This window comes from Motacilla alba, chromosome 4 (assembly GCF_015832195.1).
Source record: "Motacilla alba alba isolate MOTALB_02 chromosome 4, Motacilla_alba_V1.0_pri, whole genome shotgun sequence".
Classification (NCBI taxonomy): domain Eukaryota; kingdom Metazoa; phylum Chordata; class Aves; order Passeriformes; family Motacillidae; genus Motacilla; species Motacilla alba.
The window spans coordinates 23,727,791-23,743,123 of NC_052019.1; the positions used below are offsets into that span (position 1 = coordinate 23,727,791).

Below are 15,333 nucleotides of genomic sequence, written 5' to 3' on the forward strand. Positions count from 1 at the left end.
TCCAGCCTCTCGTCCAGCACCGTTCCCAGGCTGCTCTGCAGGGCTCTCTCCAGCCATCCATCCACCCATCCCCCAGCCTGTGTCCATACTGGGGGTGTCCCCACCCAGGCGAGGGGCCTTCCTTGCGTTCGGCTTTATTGAACCTCCTGAGGGTCCCGTACTTGCTGAGCTCGTCCAGGTCCCTCTGGATGGCATCCTGTGAATTGCTGGGGGTGCCCTGAGACAGTGCACCCGACTGCCGAGGCAGCGAGCGAACAGGTGAGCATCTGCCGGGGGATGCTGACGCGGGGGACACGCTGGGACAAACCCAAGTGTGCCGACGAGCAGGATCAGGCTCAGGGCGCGCCACAGGCCGCGGTGCCGCCAGGCCGGGCCGCTCCAGGCGCGGGGACCCGCACGCCCCGGCAGCGCCGCCAGAGGTCGCTCCCGGCCCCCGTTTGGATTGGAGGCGCTCCGGCCGCGCCGCCGCTCCCGCCCGGCGGGGCCCGGCGGAGCCTCCGAGCGCCGGCCGCCCCAACAACTCCCGGCGGAGCCTCCGAGCGCCCGCCGCCCCAACAAATCCCGGCGGAGCCTCCGAGCGCCGGCCGCCCCAACAACTCCCGGCGGAGCCTCCGAGCGCCCGCCGCCCCAAGAACTCCCGGCGGAGCCTCCGAGCGCCGGCCGCCCCAACAACTCCCGGCGGAGCCTCCGAGCGCCGGCCGCCCCAACAACTCCCGGCGGACTGCCCAGTAAAGACATTAACACAGGCAACACACCTTCCGGGAAAAAGCAGCAGCGTGTGTAGAAAAGGTGGTTTGCTGGTTTTTTTTTTTTGTTTGTTTGTTTGGTTTTTTTTAAATTTTTTTTTCCTTTTCTTTCTTTTATTTTCCTTCTTCATTACATTCCGTTGTTTTGATAAATGGTTTTGGCTGGAGTAGAATGAATTTTCTTCGTAGTGGTTAGTTTGGGGATTTTACCCTTCCGATTTCCCTCATCCCACCAAAGACAGCGAGTGGGAGGCTGCGTGGGGCTGAGCTGCCGGCCGGAGTTAAACCGCGACGTGAATACGCAAAGCATTTGAAATAGTTGTAGGGTCACTGCTGCAAATACGGTGCCCAGGGAAAAGAGGCTCATGCGTTTTTCCATAAGCTCTTCATTTTAAGAAGTAACTAGCAACAAAGGAAGAAGAGGTGGTCTGAGTCTCTTGTGGGATGCCTGTGGGTGGGAGTCAGGATGGATTTCCTCCTGTTCTCCTCTCTCCCCTGGTGCTTTAACCATAACTAACTGAAAGGAATTTCCTATACTTGGAATAGTTTTTATGGTGGCTGAAAATGCACATGCTGAGCGTGCTCACCTTTACATCAAATAAAAGGAGCTCTGGGTGAAATAAAGCCTCAAAGACAATTCAGCATTTCATGAAATCTTGTGAAAACGACAATGTTTTGAATTCATACATCGAATAAGAACATAGACTTCAGATAGGATTTTTATTTCATGATTCTCTATGCCTGATAATTTGAAGTCTTGGATATATAGGTAGGCTATGCTGTACTTTCCAATTCCAATACTTTTTAATTGCATCAATACCTTTGGGTTGGTCTTACTGAAAAGTTGCCTGTCTTTTAGCTAGTAGAATATAAAGTTTGTTTCAAATAAATATGGATGCTCCTGTCCTAACGGTGAAGTCAAACCTGCCAAAGTACTAGTGTGGCTGCCTGAAAAGAAAATAATATCAAGAAAAACTCAGTGGTTTTAATTTTTTCAGGCTACAAACAATGTGATAAATTCCTGTAAACATTTGGGATGCATGAATGTTTTCCTGATTCTTCTAGTTATGGTTTTTCAGGACACAATCCATACTTGTTTGCAGACACTGGCAGGGTGGACGGTGTGCTCTGACAAGCTGCAGGCACACGCTGCTTCAGCAGATTCCAGGGATTTGTTCTCACTGTTTATTCCAAAAATAAGAACATCTCCTCCTAATAAATGTTGTATGCAAATGTGGTTCAGTCATTTCTACATGAGATTCTAATTCATTCATTTAGAGATGTTCATTTTGTAGTGTATGCAAATTTGCATATGTAATTCAGCAAAGGCAGAAGCAATCTTTTATTCTTATCACTTCTGACATTTTAATCAATGATTTATGTCTTATTCTTACATTTTTTAGCCCTCCCTCGGAATGCTAAGGCAGATTATTATGCATTGATATTTCTATACATATATAAAGCTCATTAAGGCTCTTTGACAGAAAAATGGACAAAGTGCAGGAACAGGGGGCAGGCATTTGGGGCTTGTGCTTTACCTTCTCTACAGGCTGGGTTGGCTCAGTTGATAAACAGCTTCCCCGTGTTAATGTTGCTCCATCTGTGCAATAGAGATAGCACTGCCCAAACTCAGAGGTGAGACTAATTGTAGTCTTTAAAGCTTCTTGAGCTCCCCGGCTAGAAACTGCTCCCTGGCTGGAAACTGCTATATAAATATTCTTCTGGTCACAAAGAAAATGAATGAGGTACAGTCCTAGGTAATGGAGATATCATCCATTATTTCTAGGTTTTGTCTGTGTCAAAGGTGTCTGCAGAAATGGTAACTTCTTTTTCTAGAGACTACCCCTTGTAGGTATTCACAGTCACACACTCACTGACTTTTTGACAAAACACAGCTTTTATTGCTATTTCCTTCTTCTGACTTCATTGCCTTTCCAGATCTGAGGGACTCAAGTGAATTTTATTACCTCCTAGGCACCATCAACAGAATAATTTATCTAGTCTCAATGCCAGTGAGTCACTCCTCTGTGAATCCTTGGAGGGCAGTTGAGTTACAAAGATGATTGGGAAAGGCCGAATTGTAAGACACAGCATTATAGAGGAGTAATTTTAAAGGCCTGATTTAACCAGCAGACCTTTACAGCTGGGATGAATATGTGAGTAGAAAGAAATCAGCTGGGATCCCAGATTCCCTTTTGAGTCTGAACCTTGGTCTCCATATTTAGAAGGGTGATGAAATAAAACAACAAGGAATTTTTCAAAAGTACAACATCAACTTAAAGGGTGAAAATATAGTCTGCAATTCATTCAGAGTTAGAGCTTAGATTGTGTGATTTTTGGAAATACATTTGTATTCTTATATTCAATAAAATCAGACTTGCACCCTGCAGGAATCCAGTTCCAATTTTCACAAGTGTAAATCCATCAATGGTACATGTCAAAAGCAAAATCTCAAGCATGTTCACACTTAGAAATGGGAACTATAAACTTATACTTTGTGTTTAGAGGTGTGTGTTTGGTAAATGCCACACCATATTTCTGGAGAACACGAGCATACATATGAGCAATCTGTTCTTTATCCTTTAAGACTGCTGCAGCTGAAGTTCACAATGTCCCTCTAAAAGGAAAATTTCTGGAGAGAAAAGTCACAGTCCAAACACTTTTCTTCAGAGTAATTTCTGAATTACTCCTGCTGTACACTCCGGTCTGCATCCCATATTTGAGTAAATCCATGTGACTGCAGTTGCTAAATAGTTTGCCCAAAGTAAGGATGACAGTCACAAGAGTCCCAGAAGATAAAACTGGGTATTTTCATTATAAGAAAATGCAACCTGACATCTAATTCTACCCAGGTATTGGTAAGAGTCCTCTGAGCCACAAATATACCCAGATAATCTTGATGTCATGCTGTCAAGCCCAGGATAATGAGAATAAACAAGATAAACAACTAGCACTATGAGTTTCTTTCTAGTAACTGCAGTAACAGAAGTAAACATTTCTGACATTTGTGTAAAGCTAAACAACTTAAGAGAGATGAGTGCACATCTCTCTGATCTTGGACATGTAGCTTAAAACAGTTCTTGTTGCTACTAGTGAAGAAAAGGATAAATTCTAGGGAGGTGCTCAGGAGTCAAAGAAAGGTGGGGAAAATAGGCACTGGAGTATCTTATCTGTGTCACCTCTTCTAAAATAATTACTCAGACTGTTTTTTCTCCTAAGCAAACAAATTTAAGAGTTGCTGAGTTCCACAAGGATAGACAACTATCTTCACAATAAAATAAAATAAGTTATTTTCAAAATGCTATGATTCCAGGGGCTGGAGCTCTCAAAAAGGCATTGTCCATACTCTTTCTCCTAGTCCTTCTCCTGACAGGCCAGGAAAAAAACTCCAGTGTTTCATAATGTCAGGAAATGCATTTTATTCTTACATTGCCTAAACATTTCCTATGTTACACAGACATTCCAAACATTTTTATTTTATTTCTCTTTATTTTGGTTTAGTTTATATAAAATATGAAAAATAACAACAGGGATTGACAACAGTCCTTGTGTTTTCTGTTGTTACTGAGACCAGACCTCAGAACCACAAAGAGCTGATAATGTGGAATAAAGGAAATAAACTCAATTGTAACTTTTATCCTACAACACCCTCCAGCCTTCAACTTTCTGAGGGGCAGAAGAACACCAACTCCTGTAAATGAGAAAACAGGAAAAGGAAAGAAATTTGGACTGTGTAAAGTGCAAAGTGATTTCTGCTTCTGTATCAGAGGCAAACAAAACAGACACATTTTTAGTTAGGTACACATATTTTGTGTTTTTGATTGCAGGATATATTGTGTCACAGGAAAGTCAACCCAGAGCAGCACGTTCTGTGCTGCTGCTCCCTCCACTGCTCTTGTGCAGCAGAGCTGCTCAGCCAGGGCCCCAATCTCTCAAGTCATTTGAACATTTCATAAAAAGCTGCACTTCTGGAAGATTTGATATTTTTTCCAGTATCCACACAGACCCTAGCAATTTATTTTTTGGTAGTAAGTACTCATTAATTGAATTTCAGAGTTTTCCTGTGTGGTTTTAAAGGTAATTTGGCCGGAGGTAAGACTACAGACCCCAAGGGCTGTAGCCAGCATTTGTTTCACATAAGTCACAGCTTGCTTTAGGTTATATTTTCTTTGGAATGGAAAGCTAATTTGTTTAGTTATGTTGGTCTTAGGGCATCAAATTGGACCATACTGTCACTGGTAACAAAAACAAGCTCACAGACTGCTCAGGACATCAGTAAAAGTAATTGGTCAAATTACTTCAGCCAGCCATAACTCTAAAGGTAGACGTCTGATAAGTAAGTCTTCACCTTTCAGGAGCTATCAGTCCATACATCATTCTTGACATGAAATGGGCCTCATTTCCACAGCTTTAGCACCAGAAGGGGTTTTTCTCCTTCAAAATAACAGCTGTGCACAAGAAAGCGCTGAAAATTTTATACCAGTAACTGTTATCTTACAGAATCAATTTTTATACCATAACTGTTATCTTACAGAATCATACCTCATTGGATATTTGAGTGTATTTTGTAATTGTACTACTCATCCACTGAAGCAACATCTTTCAAACCAAACCTTACTACTAACTCCAAGCACAAGAAACTGTCATGATTTCATCTGCTAACAGTAAGATGAAATAAGTTTAATTATTTAGTAAAATTGTTTGTGCACAAGTGGCTTCTCTTTCATCATTATGTCTCAGACTAACAGAACAATTTTCTTAAACTAAAAGAGTATTTTTAACTTATGAGTTATATGGCCTCTCTTCTTAAAATGTTTATGCTACATTTTACAGCAATGTGAAATTATTATAAGGAGCAAGATGGTAGACCTGTTCATGAATAACAAGAGGATGCTCTCTCTGTTGCTGGAGCAGGTATCACCCACACCCCTCTGGTGAACAGTGCCAGGTGGGCTCCCAGGTCTGGAGTCCCAGGGACTTTCCTCCTTTGCTTTAAGATGGAAGGAGCCCTGTCACAAAGAGCTATCTCTAACAGATATTACTGAATATAGATCCAGGTAGTGTGCTTCTCTCCTTATATTGACTTTGATGAAGAATTAAAATTTAGGAAGAGTAAAGACATCTCTGCCCTTGAAGTTTAGTTCTCTTCACAACTGAAAAAGTTGCACCACCATGTTATAAAGCATTTACTTCCTGGTTTGGTAGTTTTTTTGCTATTGTCAAGATTTCATAAATCTGGCTTGGTTTTTGACAGAATTATTTACTCTAGAGGATCAAAGGTGTTAGTATGACCCTGGCTTTTTACAGCATTAAAGGATAACCAACATACAAGGTTTCAGATGCAAGAACTTCAGCCTCCTTACTCTGATGATGTTTTAGTGTTGTCAGGAAGGAAACATTATATAAGGCATCTGAAATGTGACTCATTAAAACTTTTTGTTCTAAGAGTGTTTCTTGTAAATGGTTTTTACAATTGAAGAGACAAGTAAATTCTATTTCATGTTATCTTCCCATCCCTTCTTTGATAGGAAGGAGGAGGAAAAAAGGGAGATCATCCTGGGTCATGCATACCAACTAGAATGGGACAGACACAATCTGTGACCACCAAAGCCCCTCACCTGAATAAGCCTCCGTGGATACCTGGAGCTTGGGCTGTAAGTTAAGGCACCACAGAGGGAACTTGAGGTAAAATAAAGGTGGTACTCCTGTCCACTCCTGAGGTGTTACCTCAGACCAAGGGGGAGGTAAACAAAGCTGGGGGAGAAGAATGTATCACTGATAATGGACAAGGAAAGCCAACACAGTAACCGTGCTGAAATTAGCTCATTTTCTAGTTATTTCTGTGTCTGCACCACATAATTTACAATCAAAATAATTTTGTTTGTATCACTTAGCAGAAGTTCTGCCTCCTTACACATAGTCTAGTATTCAAAGAGTGATACTTCTGCAGTATCTAGCTAATACATAAATGTCCTGATGATAATCGGAAATGGACAATTCAGCAACCACATACCAAATGGATGTCAGCCTGCAAGCCTTGATTATACAGAGTTTGATATATATGGGTATGTGGGAAATCAGGCTGCTTCTTCTTGAAAATCTACGATGTAATGCTGAATTCCAGCTACTACACAAGAATATGTGCAGACAGGGGGACATAAGCTTTGTTACTCTCTTTGTTCAAACTTGGGTACAAGCTACTGAAAAACCAAATAAAATACTATGCTTTTAGCTCTTCCCATTAATGGCATGTTTTGCTTTTCTACCTGTTTTCACATTTCAACAAGTCATTCTAATATGTGACCAGAAAAAAACACATTACAATACCAAAAAACTGCTCATCTGAGTTTAATTTTTATTTTTATAATTAAAATTATTTTAAATTTATAATTATTGCTTGAAAATTACTATCTCTGCAAACTGTTGAAAGATGTTTTTATGATACATTTTTCATCAAAAATGCCAATCTTCCTTCTCAATAGTTCTGCCTTTAGTTTGCCTAATCCTTCATCTGCTAAAAGGAGTCTTCTTTGTGTGACACTCCTTCCTGCAGCACACAAACACACCTCGTTCAGCCATTATTTGTATTAGGACTGTCTCAGAGGGTCACTGAGATGAGGCAAATGCTAACTTAAAGTGGGCAACACGTGATCCAAGGGGGTGCATGAGTACCAACCATTTGATAATCACTGCAGGTTAAGCTGGGCTTGACTGCATTCAGGGCTGTATGGTGCTGCCGGTGCCTGGTGCATCCTGAAAGGCACCAAGAATGATCTGATGTGGACATCCGTGGGTTGGATCAATGGGTAGTTTTTCTCTTAGATTATCCAAGTGCCAAATGCAACAGTAATCCTTTGCCTGAGCTTGACAAGCTGGGAATTGACAGTTCCTCATCTTATCGCATCTTGGAAGCCAAGGTTCTGCCTCTCTTTAGTGCAAGAAAGAGGGGCTAAGGGACCCTTTGCTATCCAGGGCCTTGAACTGCTCACCATTGCCTTCCTCAGTATCAGCAGCCTCCAAGCTGGGGAATGGAACTATAAACACTCCAGTGAAATAAGTGTGAGAGCAGATCTGACAGAGACAGGCACTGTCAGCACTGATGCAGGTGCTGGTGTGACAGCAAGAGAGCAAACGGCAGGGAATTATGAGGAAGTACCATTCCCAGGGTCACACTGCAGTCTGGCTGAAAAAGACGTGTCAGTTTCTGGCAGAGATGTGGCTTTGTGCTGCCTCCCAAGTAGGGAGCAGAGAGAGCACTACCCTCCAGCTGCTAGTGGGTTAAATTTTTTCCATGGAGATGTTGCTTCCTGGGATTGCTGTTTCTTCTTCTGTATTTGTAGGTGTCTTTCCCATTACTATTATGTGTATCGGGTTGTCCTGAAGGCCATCAGGATCTCAGAGCTAAATCCATGTAGCCACAAAACCAGTTGAGTCTCAAAAGGCATCTTGCAGTTTATGATTGTCAGGCATTTGTAAATTGTGTGGTCACCAGGAGTTTCAGTTCATAGCAGAGATCTTTTTTTATATGCAACCTGAAAAGTTTTGCTCCCAAAGGATGTTGATTAAAAATTGTAATAGGGGTTTTAACAGCCAAGCTACATGAAAATGCTCAGCCTTAAAGTACTGTCCCCAGCATTAATAAAATTACTGGGAATACACTCTGCATTTGTGTTACAATTATCCCTCAGTTTCTATTTTGTTCCTGTATATCATCTTGCTTCCTTCAAGTATCCTGTCTCCATGATTTATTGCTAGATCTGCTTTGTCTCCATCTGCTCTGCTGTTGCTCAAGAAAGAACAAATCCCCAGAAAATATTACTGTCCAGACTAAACGCCATATAAGCATCCTTTGCACATTCAGCCAAACATTGACTAATGGCAAACTAGACTATAATCACAAATTCCCTCCTTTCCTGTTCACTACAGTTCAAATTCATATAAAAAACTTGGTGGAACTCAGCTATCCTCCTTGGGGATATAGGTTACCATCTGTCTGGTTTCCAGTGGTACATTTAAAAAACATTTGTCCCATTTTCATAAAACATCCTGCTGTACAGAAACCATTTTAATATCTAATTACACAGCATTATGTATCACATATGTCACAAGTAGTATAATTTGGCCTAAGTTTCTCTTATCTAGTTTAGTCTGTTTTGCTCTTTTAAATTAAGTTATCCAAACACCTATAAATCCAATAGCATGCCTCCAGCTAGAGTAATTACAAAAAATAAAATAAGTAAATACTGAACTGCCTGAAGAATATTTTGGATTTAATTTGGTAATTTATATAAGATCTTAATTTAAAAAGGAAGCAATATTTTAAACTAAAGGTTAGTGTACTTACCATTGCATTAAAAAAAAATCCAAATTAGTAAAAGCAGACAAGAGAATGGTAAAAGGTATGAGTTATTATGGTGCCCAAACTGATGCCAAAAATATAGCAAAATAAATTATTCTTTCACACTTCTCAAATCTTTCTGGTTGCCACCAGAGGACAGTCACTCTGTAGTCAGTCAGGAGATGGCCTCTTCCCAAGTCACATCTACTCTGGGTGTTTGATGTGAAGCCTACTCAAGCCTGTTTGATGGGAAGCTTCACCAAGCCATGGTGCCATCAGGGACCTTGGGGAGGGTCTGAGAGAGGCAGCCAGGCTGCATCACAGCTGGGGTGTGGTCACACCCCAGCCAGCCCACGTGCCATCAGTAACTAGCACTGGTACAATGCAGTTTAAAATGCTCTGCGTGCAAAGATGCTCTGGGAGCATTGTGATTTCAAGTGAACATGAAACTTCTTGATACCAAAATCCCACGTAGTGGCAGCATTCCTTGTCCTAAGCCTTTCACCACTTTGCCTGGCTGGGCTGTATTTCTGCCCTGCTCATGCAGGGATGATGCTCCAGCAGTGGAGGCATGATGCCTAGAGCACCTTGTTTCTCCATGCCCTGGCCAGAATCTTTCTTCTACCCCAGAAATGAAAATCAGGGCATTCCTCTTGGAGAGCTCCAGCCTGAGGGGGATGAGACTGTCTCAGGAGCTGGAGCTAAATGAGAAGAGAGACAAATTTAAGTAAGAAAAAAAAAAAAATCCTTCCTTCTTCTACCCAGAAATTCAAGTAGACGCCTTAGTCAAAAATGATGGTATCCACAACCAAGTTGTGTCATGATACTTTTTTGTGTTATCAGGTTCTGGAAGACTCAAATAGTATTTCCCACAGCTACCCCAAGGAGAACACTTGCAGCAGACCACTCTTGAAATGAGATACAGATGATGGATAGCAGCAATTATTTGTTTGAGAACAATTTTTTTTTTCTGTCTGTATCTAGTCAGAAAGCAGCTATCTTGTTCACAGCTATTTGCTCAAGAGTAGCTATAAATTTAACTAAAGTTTGCAGGGAACATACACTCTGAAGGGTGGCGGAATACTTCCCTGTAATTACATTGGTTCTGTCACACTGAAACTGAGCCAAATTACTCAGAAGTCTCCCTCAATTTCCCTGAGTGTTCCAGATAGATATGACACAGTTGGTCCAAAGTACATTGTTAATGATGGAGTGTGTAGTATATGATTTCCCCCCAAAACTCAGAATCACCTTAGAAGAACACACAGCACCAAGAAGCTCATCCTGAAAGCAGCCAGTCTTGGTTAACCAGCCTGTCTCCACTGAAATGCCTTGTGCTCTTCCATGTGAGAAGGACTCTGGCTGCTTTGCAAGGAAAAGGTCTGTTCTAAGGAAATGTCTTGGTGGAGCAAGGGAGAGAGGGCGTGGTTGAATACACAGCAATATTTGGAGAGACTTAACTCATTCCTTGAGGGCTTCACCTAAGGTGTGTGACTGGGGAAAGGAGACTCACATCCCTGAGGACTGGTCATTGTTTGGTTGCACATTAGCAAACATCAGTTGTGTGATGTCCTGAGCACACTGTGGACACTTGACCAGGCTGCCCATGACACAGAGGGAGAGGCAGGACTGTCAGCAGTGCAGCACCAGAGGCATACATGTGGTCAGAGCCACCCATCTTTTGCAAACAATGATTATTTTCATTATGTTATTGGTGTTAAACTGAATTCACAGTGAAAAATATCAGACAGAAAGTGATGTAATTTAAAAATAGACATGGAATCCTCAGAAAGAATGGCAGAAAAGAAGGGAAAGTTCGCAAATCACATAGATTTTAGAGAACTTGATCTGTTCTAAAGACATCCCAGTAGGACAGAAAAAGCTCTTTGTAGGAAAAACTTCATAGGCATCAGATATTTCATTATACTTCTGAGCTAGTCAATGAGATTTAGAAAGTATTCAGCTATCAATACCAAAGCCTATTTGATAGGGGTACCCAGTGGTATCATTATAGTCTTAGGTGCACCTAGCCAGGAGAAAAATAATCTGATAGCCATGAAAATTTATCAGCTGTTTCAGGACAGATTATCTGACCAAGAACAGTATGACTCTGAAGTTATCTCAGAGGAGACCTCCTGAGTTCTGTAATATTCAAACTGACATATGAATGAGTAAAAAAGAACACAGGTAAGTATCATAACTTATATTTCATTATAAGTCTATTACCTATGTCTCTTACCTCTTGAACTATTCAATAAAAATATATAAATACAGAAGGAAAATGATCTCTGAATTTACCTTGCTGTAACTTTGCACTTTTTGCTGAGTGACAAAATTTTTAAATTCTTGCCCAGAGCTTTATTTACACATCTGCTCCTGAGCATATTCCCTCATACAAAAACTGTGGTTGCCAGAGCAATGATGCTTACAGCCTGGGTACAAAATAATCCTCCATTTATGACTTGCCTGTGCACAGAGGTCTAATCACGCCAATAAAGGCAGGATTTAACAGGCATCTCACTTCTCATCATGGAATTAATCAAGACAAATGATGGTAAGGCAGGCATTTAATAGGCAGATAATGCATGATTTTTGCACACATAAAGATATAGTATCTGATGTCCCTGACCTGTACAGTGGGACAGAAGTCAAAGGTTTGTATAAACTTATTAGAGATGAGAATAGCATAAAATAAATAAATTATCTGTCTGATTAAGTTGCCTTGTGAAGGAGAGTGCTCACATTGCTTTTAAGAAGTCTTGGCTCTATCACAGTAAGAAAGCTGCTACTCTGGGCACCTACATGTTTTCCATAGAGTTTCTTGTGTTGCCAGTTCCCTGCTGCTCATGTGCCCTTAATTCACCAGTGGGATGCACAGCTTTGATCTCCTGGATGCTTCCATTTTATTTAACACTATTAGGGTTCAAATAAGTCTCAGCAGATTTACAAATCCTTTTTTGTGCTGAGTGTCCACATGGCTATGCAAGGAACTAATGTATCTAACCTTTCATCCCTAAGTGATGGGAATACTTGGCAGGATTCTTTGCATAAATCTGAAATATGCACTAGGACAATATGTTAATTCCATTTTATGATTGCTGGCAAATGCAAGACAGGGATACACATATATTCATACCAGAACATACATTAATAAATTTAATGAGCATTTTAAGAATCTCAAATTACTCAAAACAAAACAGTATTAAGTGCTTTTTAATGATTTTCAAGAATGATAATTGTTTTGGTGTCTCTGTCTCAGTTCAACTTTTCTAACTAAATAAAAAACCCTAGCTGGTACAATAAACTTCAGAATATAAAAAGTGTATTCAATTTCAAATATATCTCCTGTTTACCAGAAGTTGACTTAATTATCTTTCGGGAAGAAATTGTTTAAATCTGCTTGGTTAGTTTATAAGAAGGTACTAAAGTAAGTATACAAAATATAGATGCATCTTTGATTGCAAACCAATATGACAAGATGAGTTTCATTATTAGTAACAGTGAACCTGAGCATTTTTTTTCTTACTGTGCTAAAGACTGTGATTTCCTGTAGTGTATTTTTAATTCCTAAGGGGTATTTGATGGAGGGTGAGGGAACAAGCCATTACAAAATCTGTGACTGGTCTAGCATCCACAGCTGAGAATGCCTGAGGACTGGGTATTCATGGCAGAACTACCAGTGTTTCATGTGAAGACATTCATTTTTATCCTGTCTTAACTATTGCTGGTAAAGATCTGCAATCTGCTAGCAGAGACTCTTGCAGAATAGTTTGCTGATACTTAGGTTCAACTCTGAAGTGCTTGTGTAATGAGTGATGTTTAACCATAGAGCATGTGATCTGCAGAACAAAAGTTTCAGCTAAGAAAATGATAAATAGGTGACTGCAGAGAAGTGCAAGTATTCATAATTGCAAAATTATGAAAATTTTACTAGAGAGTGCATTAGCTTCTGAACAATTGAAAAAAACCTTCTCATGGAAGTGTAAGATTAGGTCTTAACTAGGTTAATCTACATGGCATTTGTTTACTTCACTCCTTGGTGCTCTAAAGCATAGGCTTTGAGACAGGTCTATTAATCATAGTGATGGAAGAATGAAATATTCCCACTTAGCCAGGAAGGCATCAAGTCAGTATCAGAATCACAACATTTTAATTTAAAGCTGTCTATCTGGACTTCGGAAATGTTTAGACTATGCAACCAAAAGTTAGAAACCAAACATTTGAACTAAGCTGATAAAAAGTGATCATTAATTGAGGCTGAAGTCAACAATCTGGCACTGAAGAAATTTCTAGGCCCCTGAGCCAAAAGTCTGAAGTAAGATTAAGTTTGTAATAATTCATCATCATTTCAGGATGAGATAAGCTCTTTGAAGGAAGCCAAACATGGGTAATACAGGGGACTACAGTCAGTGCAATAAACGTTAACTTTTCCTTCTGAGAGGGAGGCTAATGGTTCAGCTAATTTAGGGCTGGTTTTTTAGAACAGTGTTAACAGTGATTTAGGGCTGAGGCTTCTGACCAATATTGTTGTCAAAGATTTATATAGACATGCCCGCTATCAAACCCAGCTGCCGGACCAGTTGTGATAGGCAGTGTCCTTGCATGTATTAGTGCCAGCACTTGCTCCGCTGACCTCAGTCTAAACCCCAGTGGTTTATCACTACAGGAGACGTACAAACAGCCTCAGTTACAAAGTGATAAACACAAGCAGGATGCTCTAGCTCACAGCCACCCAGCAGCAAAGGGCTCAAAACCAGGCTATGAGCAAAGCATGCTCTGTTGAGCACTGCAGATTTTCAAGAGACAACCTGTGGCATCTGGAGGTCTACAAGGCCCACAGAAGTGGGTGGTAAAAGCAAAGTGGTTCCTCCTCTATGGCTGCTTTTGCCTTATGCAATGGTTCCCACTTTCTTTTATCCACCAAGTGTCCTTCAAAAGCTTCTTGAAAAGGACAATTGTGCATAGGATAGAAGATATACGAGGGGAGCTGAAGGAGGACTCTTCAGTGACTTATTTTCCCTTGGTTTTTTTTCTTGCAAAAAGGAATCCTTGAAAGAGAGAAAAATGCTGCCTATGTGTTACTAATATAATCTCAATGTGTGGTACACTGGTACACCCTCTTTCTTCTCTCTTCCAGACTGTGGAGAGAACTGCTGGCTGGGCCTGAGGAGGTGCTTCTTGCAGCCTTGCTGTGTGGATGAATTGAACTGGAGGGTGGGACCAAGACTGTCCTGTGCTCATTACTGATCCCTGCAGCTCTTGGGAAAAGCAAGCAGTGGGCAGTAACAGCAGCTGGCAGGGAGGAGAGGGGAGAGGCAGCTGAGAGAGACAGATACAGGTCAGGAATGCGGAGAGACTGCTGGATGAAGCACCCACTTTTGCGGGAGCTGGGATCTGACATGGTGCTCTTGCAACACACTGCACAAACTGGGCTGCAGTGATGTCTGCAGCCTGGCATGCCCACTGGAGCTCTCTCATCGGGAATGGGACATGCACTCCTCCTGCCCTCTTGCATGGTTTCACCTGACTGTTCTGAATGTAGCCTTGGTATTACAAACAACAACATTCAGAGAAATAATTACTCACCACACTCTGTGCCATTTCTCATTCCTCACACAAGTCGTGCACAGTCTGTATCACGATGCCTCTTTTGCAACGCGTGTTCTGCACTAACAGAAACTGCTGCCAGAAGAGGAAAAGCCATGACATTTTTTTGGGTATGAATACCCTCTCTCATGTCTCCTGGCGATAAACTGCTCCTGCCATATCCCCAGCCTGCTCTGTAGATGGCAGTGTGCAGTTACTTTCTGCGGTATATTTACATACTAGCTGCTTTCTTGACATTTGCTGGAAAACTACTTCACTCAGTAAACCCCGAAAATGATAACATCGAAGACTATATTTAAACACTGTAAATTTCATATCTGAAATAGGAGTATTTGTTAAGTGTTTGCTGTAAACTTTAGAGTATCATAAATCCAGTTGTTTTTATTGGTCAGATCCCAGAAAAAATCTAAGCAAAGTGACTGAAAAGTAGATAAGCAAAACAAAATTTCCTCAGGCTGTTGTATATAAGAATAATAAGTAATACTTAGAAATAAAGTTATTAATTCCCCAAACACATGACTACATTCAGTCTACATAAATACTTTTAAGTCAAATTCAAAAGCTAAATATTTTAAGTCAATGTTACTGGTTCTCCAAAATAACTAATGTGTTCACCAAAACATTTTATAAGTCTCCTCATAG

General features: G+C 40.9%; 1 long non-coding RNA gene across 1 annotated transcript; it reads left to right on the forward strand.

Annotated features, from left to right (window-relative positions):
- The first annotated feature begins 643 nt into the window (after window positions 1–643).
- On the forward strand, window positions 644–14,895 carry LOC119700806. Its single transcript, XR_005256884.1, has 3 exons — window positions 644–789; window positions 6,275–6,400; window positions 14,222–14,895. It is a non-coding gene; the product is annotated as an uncharacterized LOC119700806 (long non-coding RNA).
- Window positions 14,896–15,333: the final 438 nt, after the last annotated feature.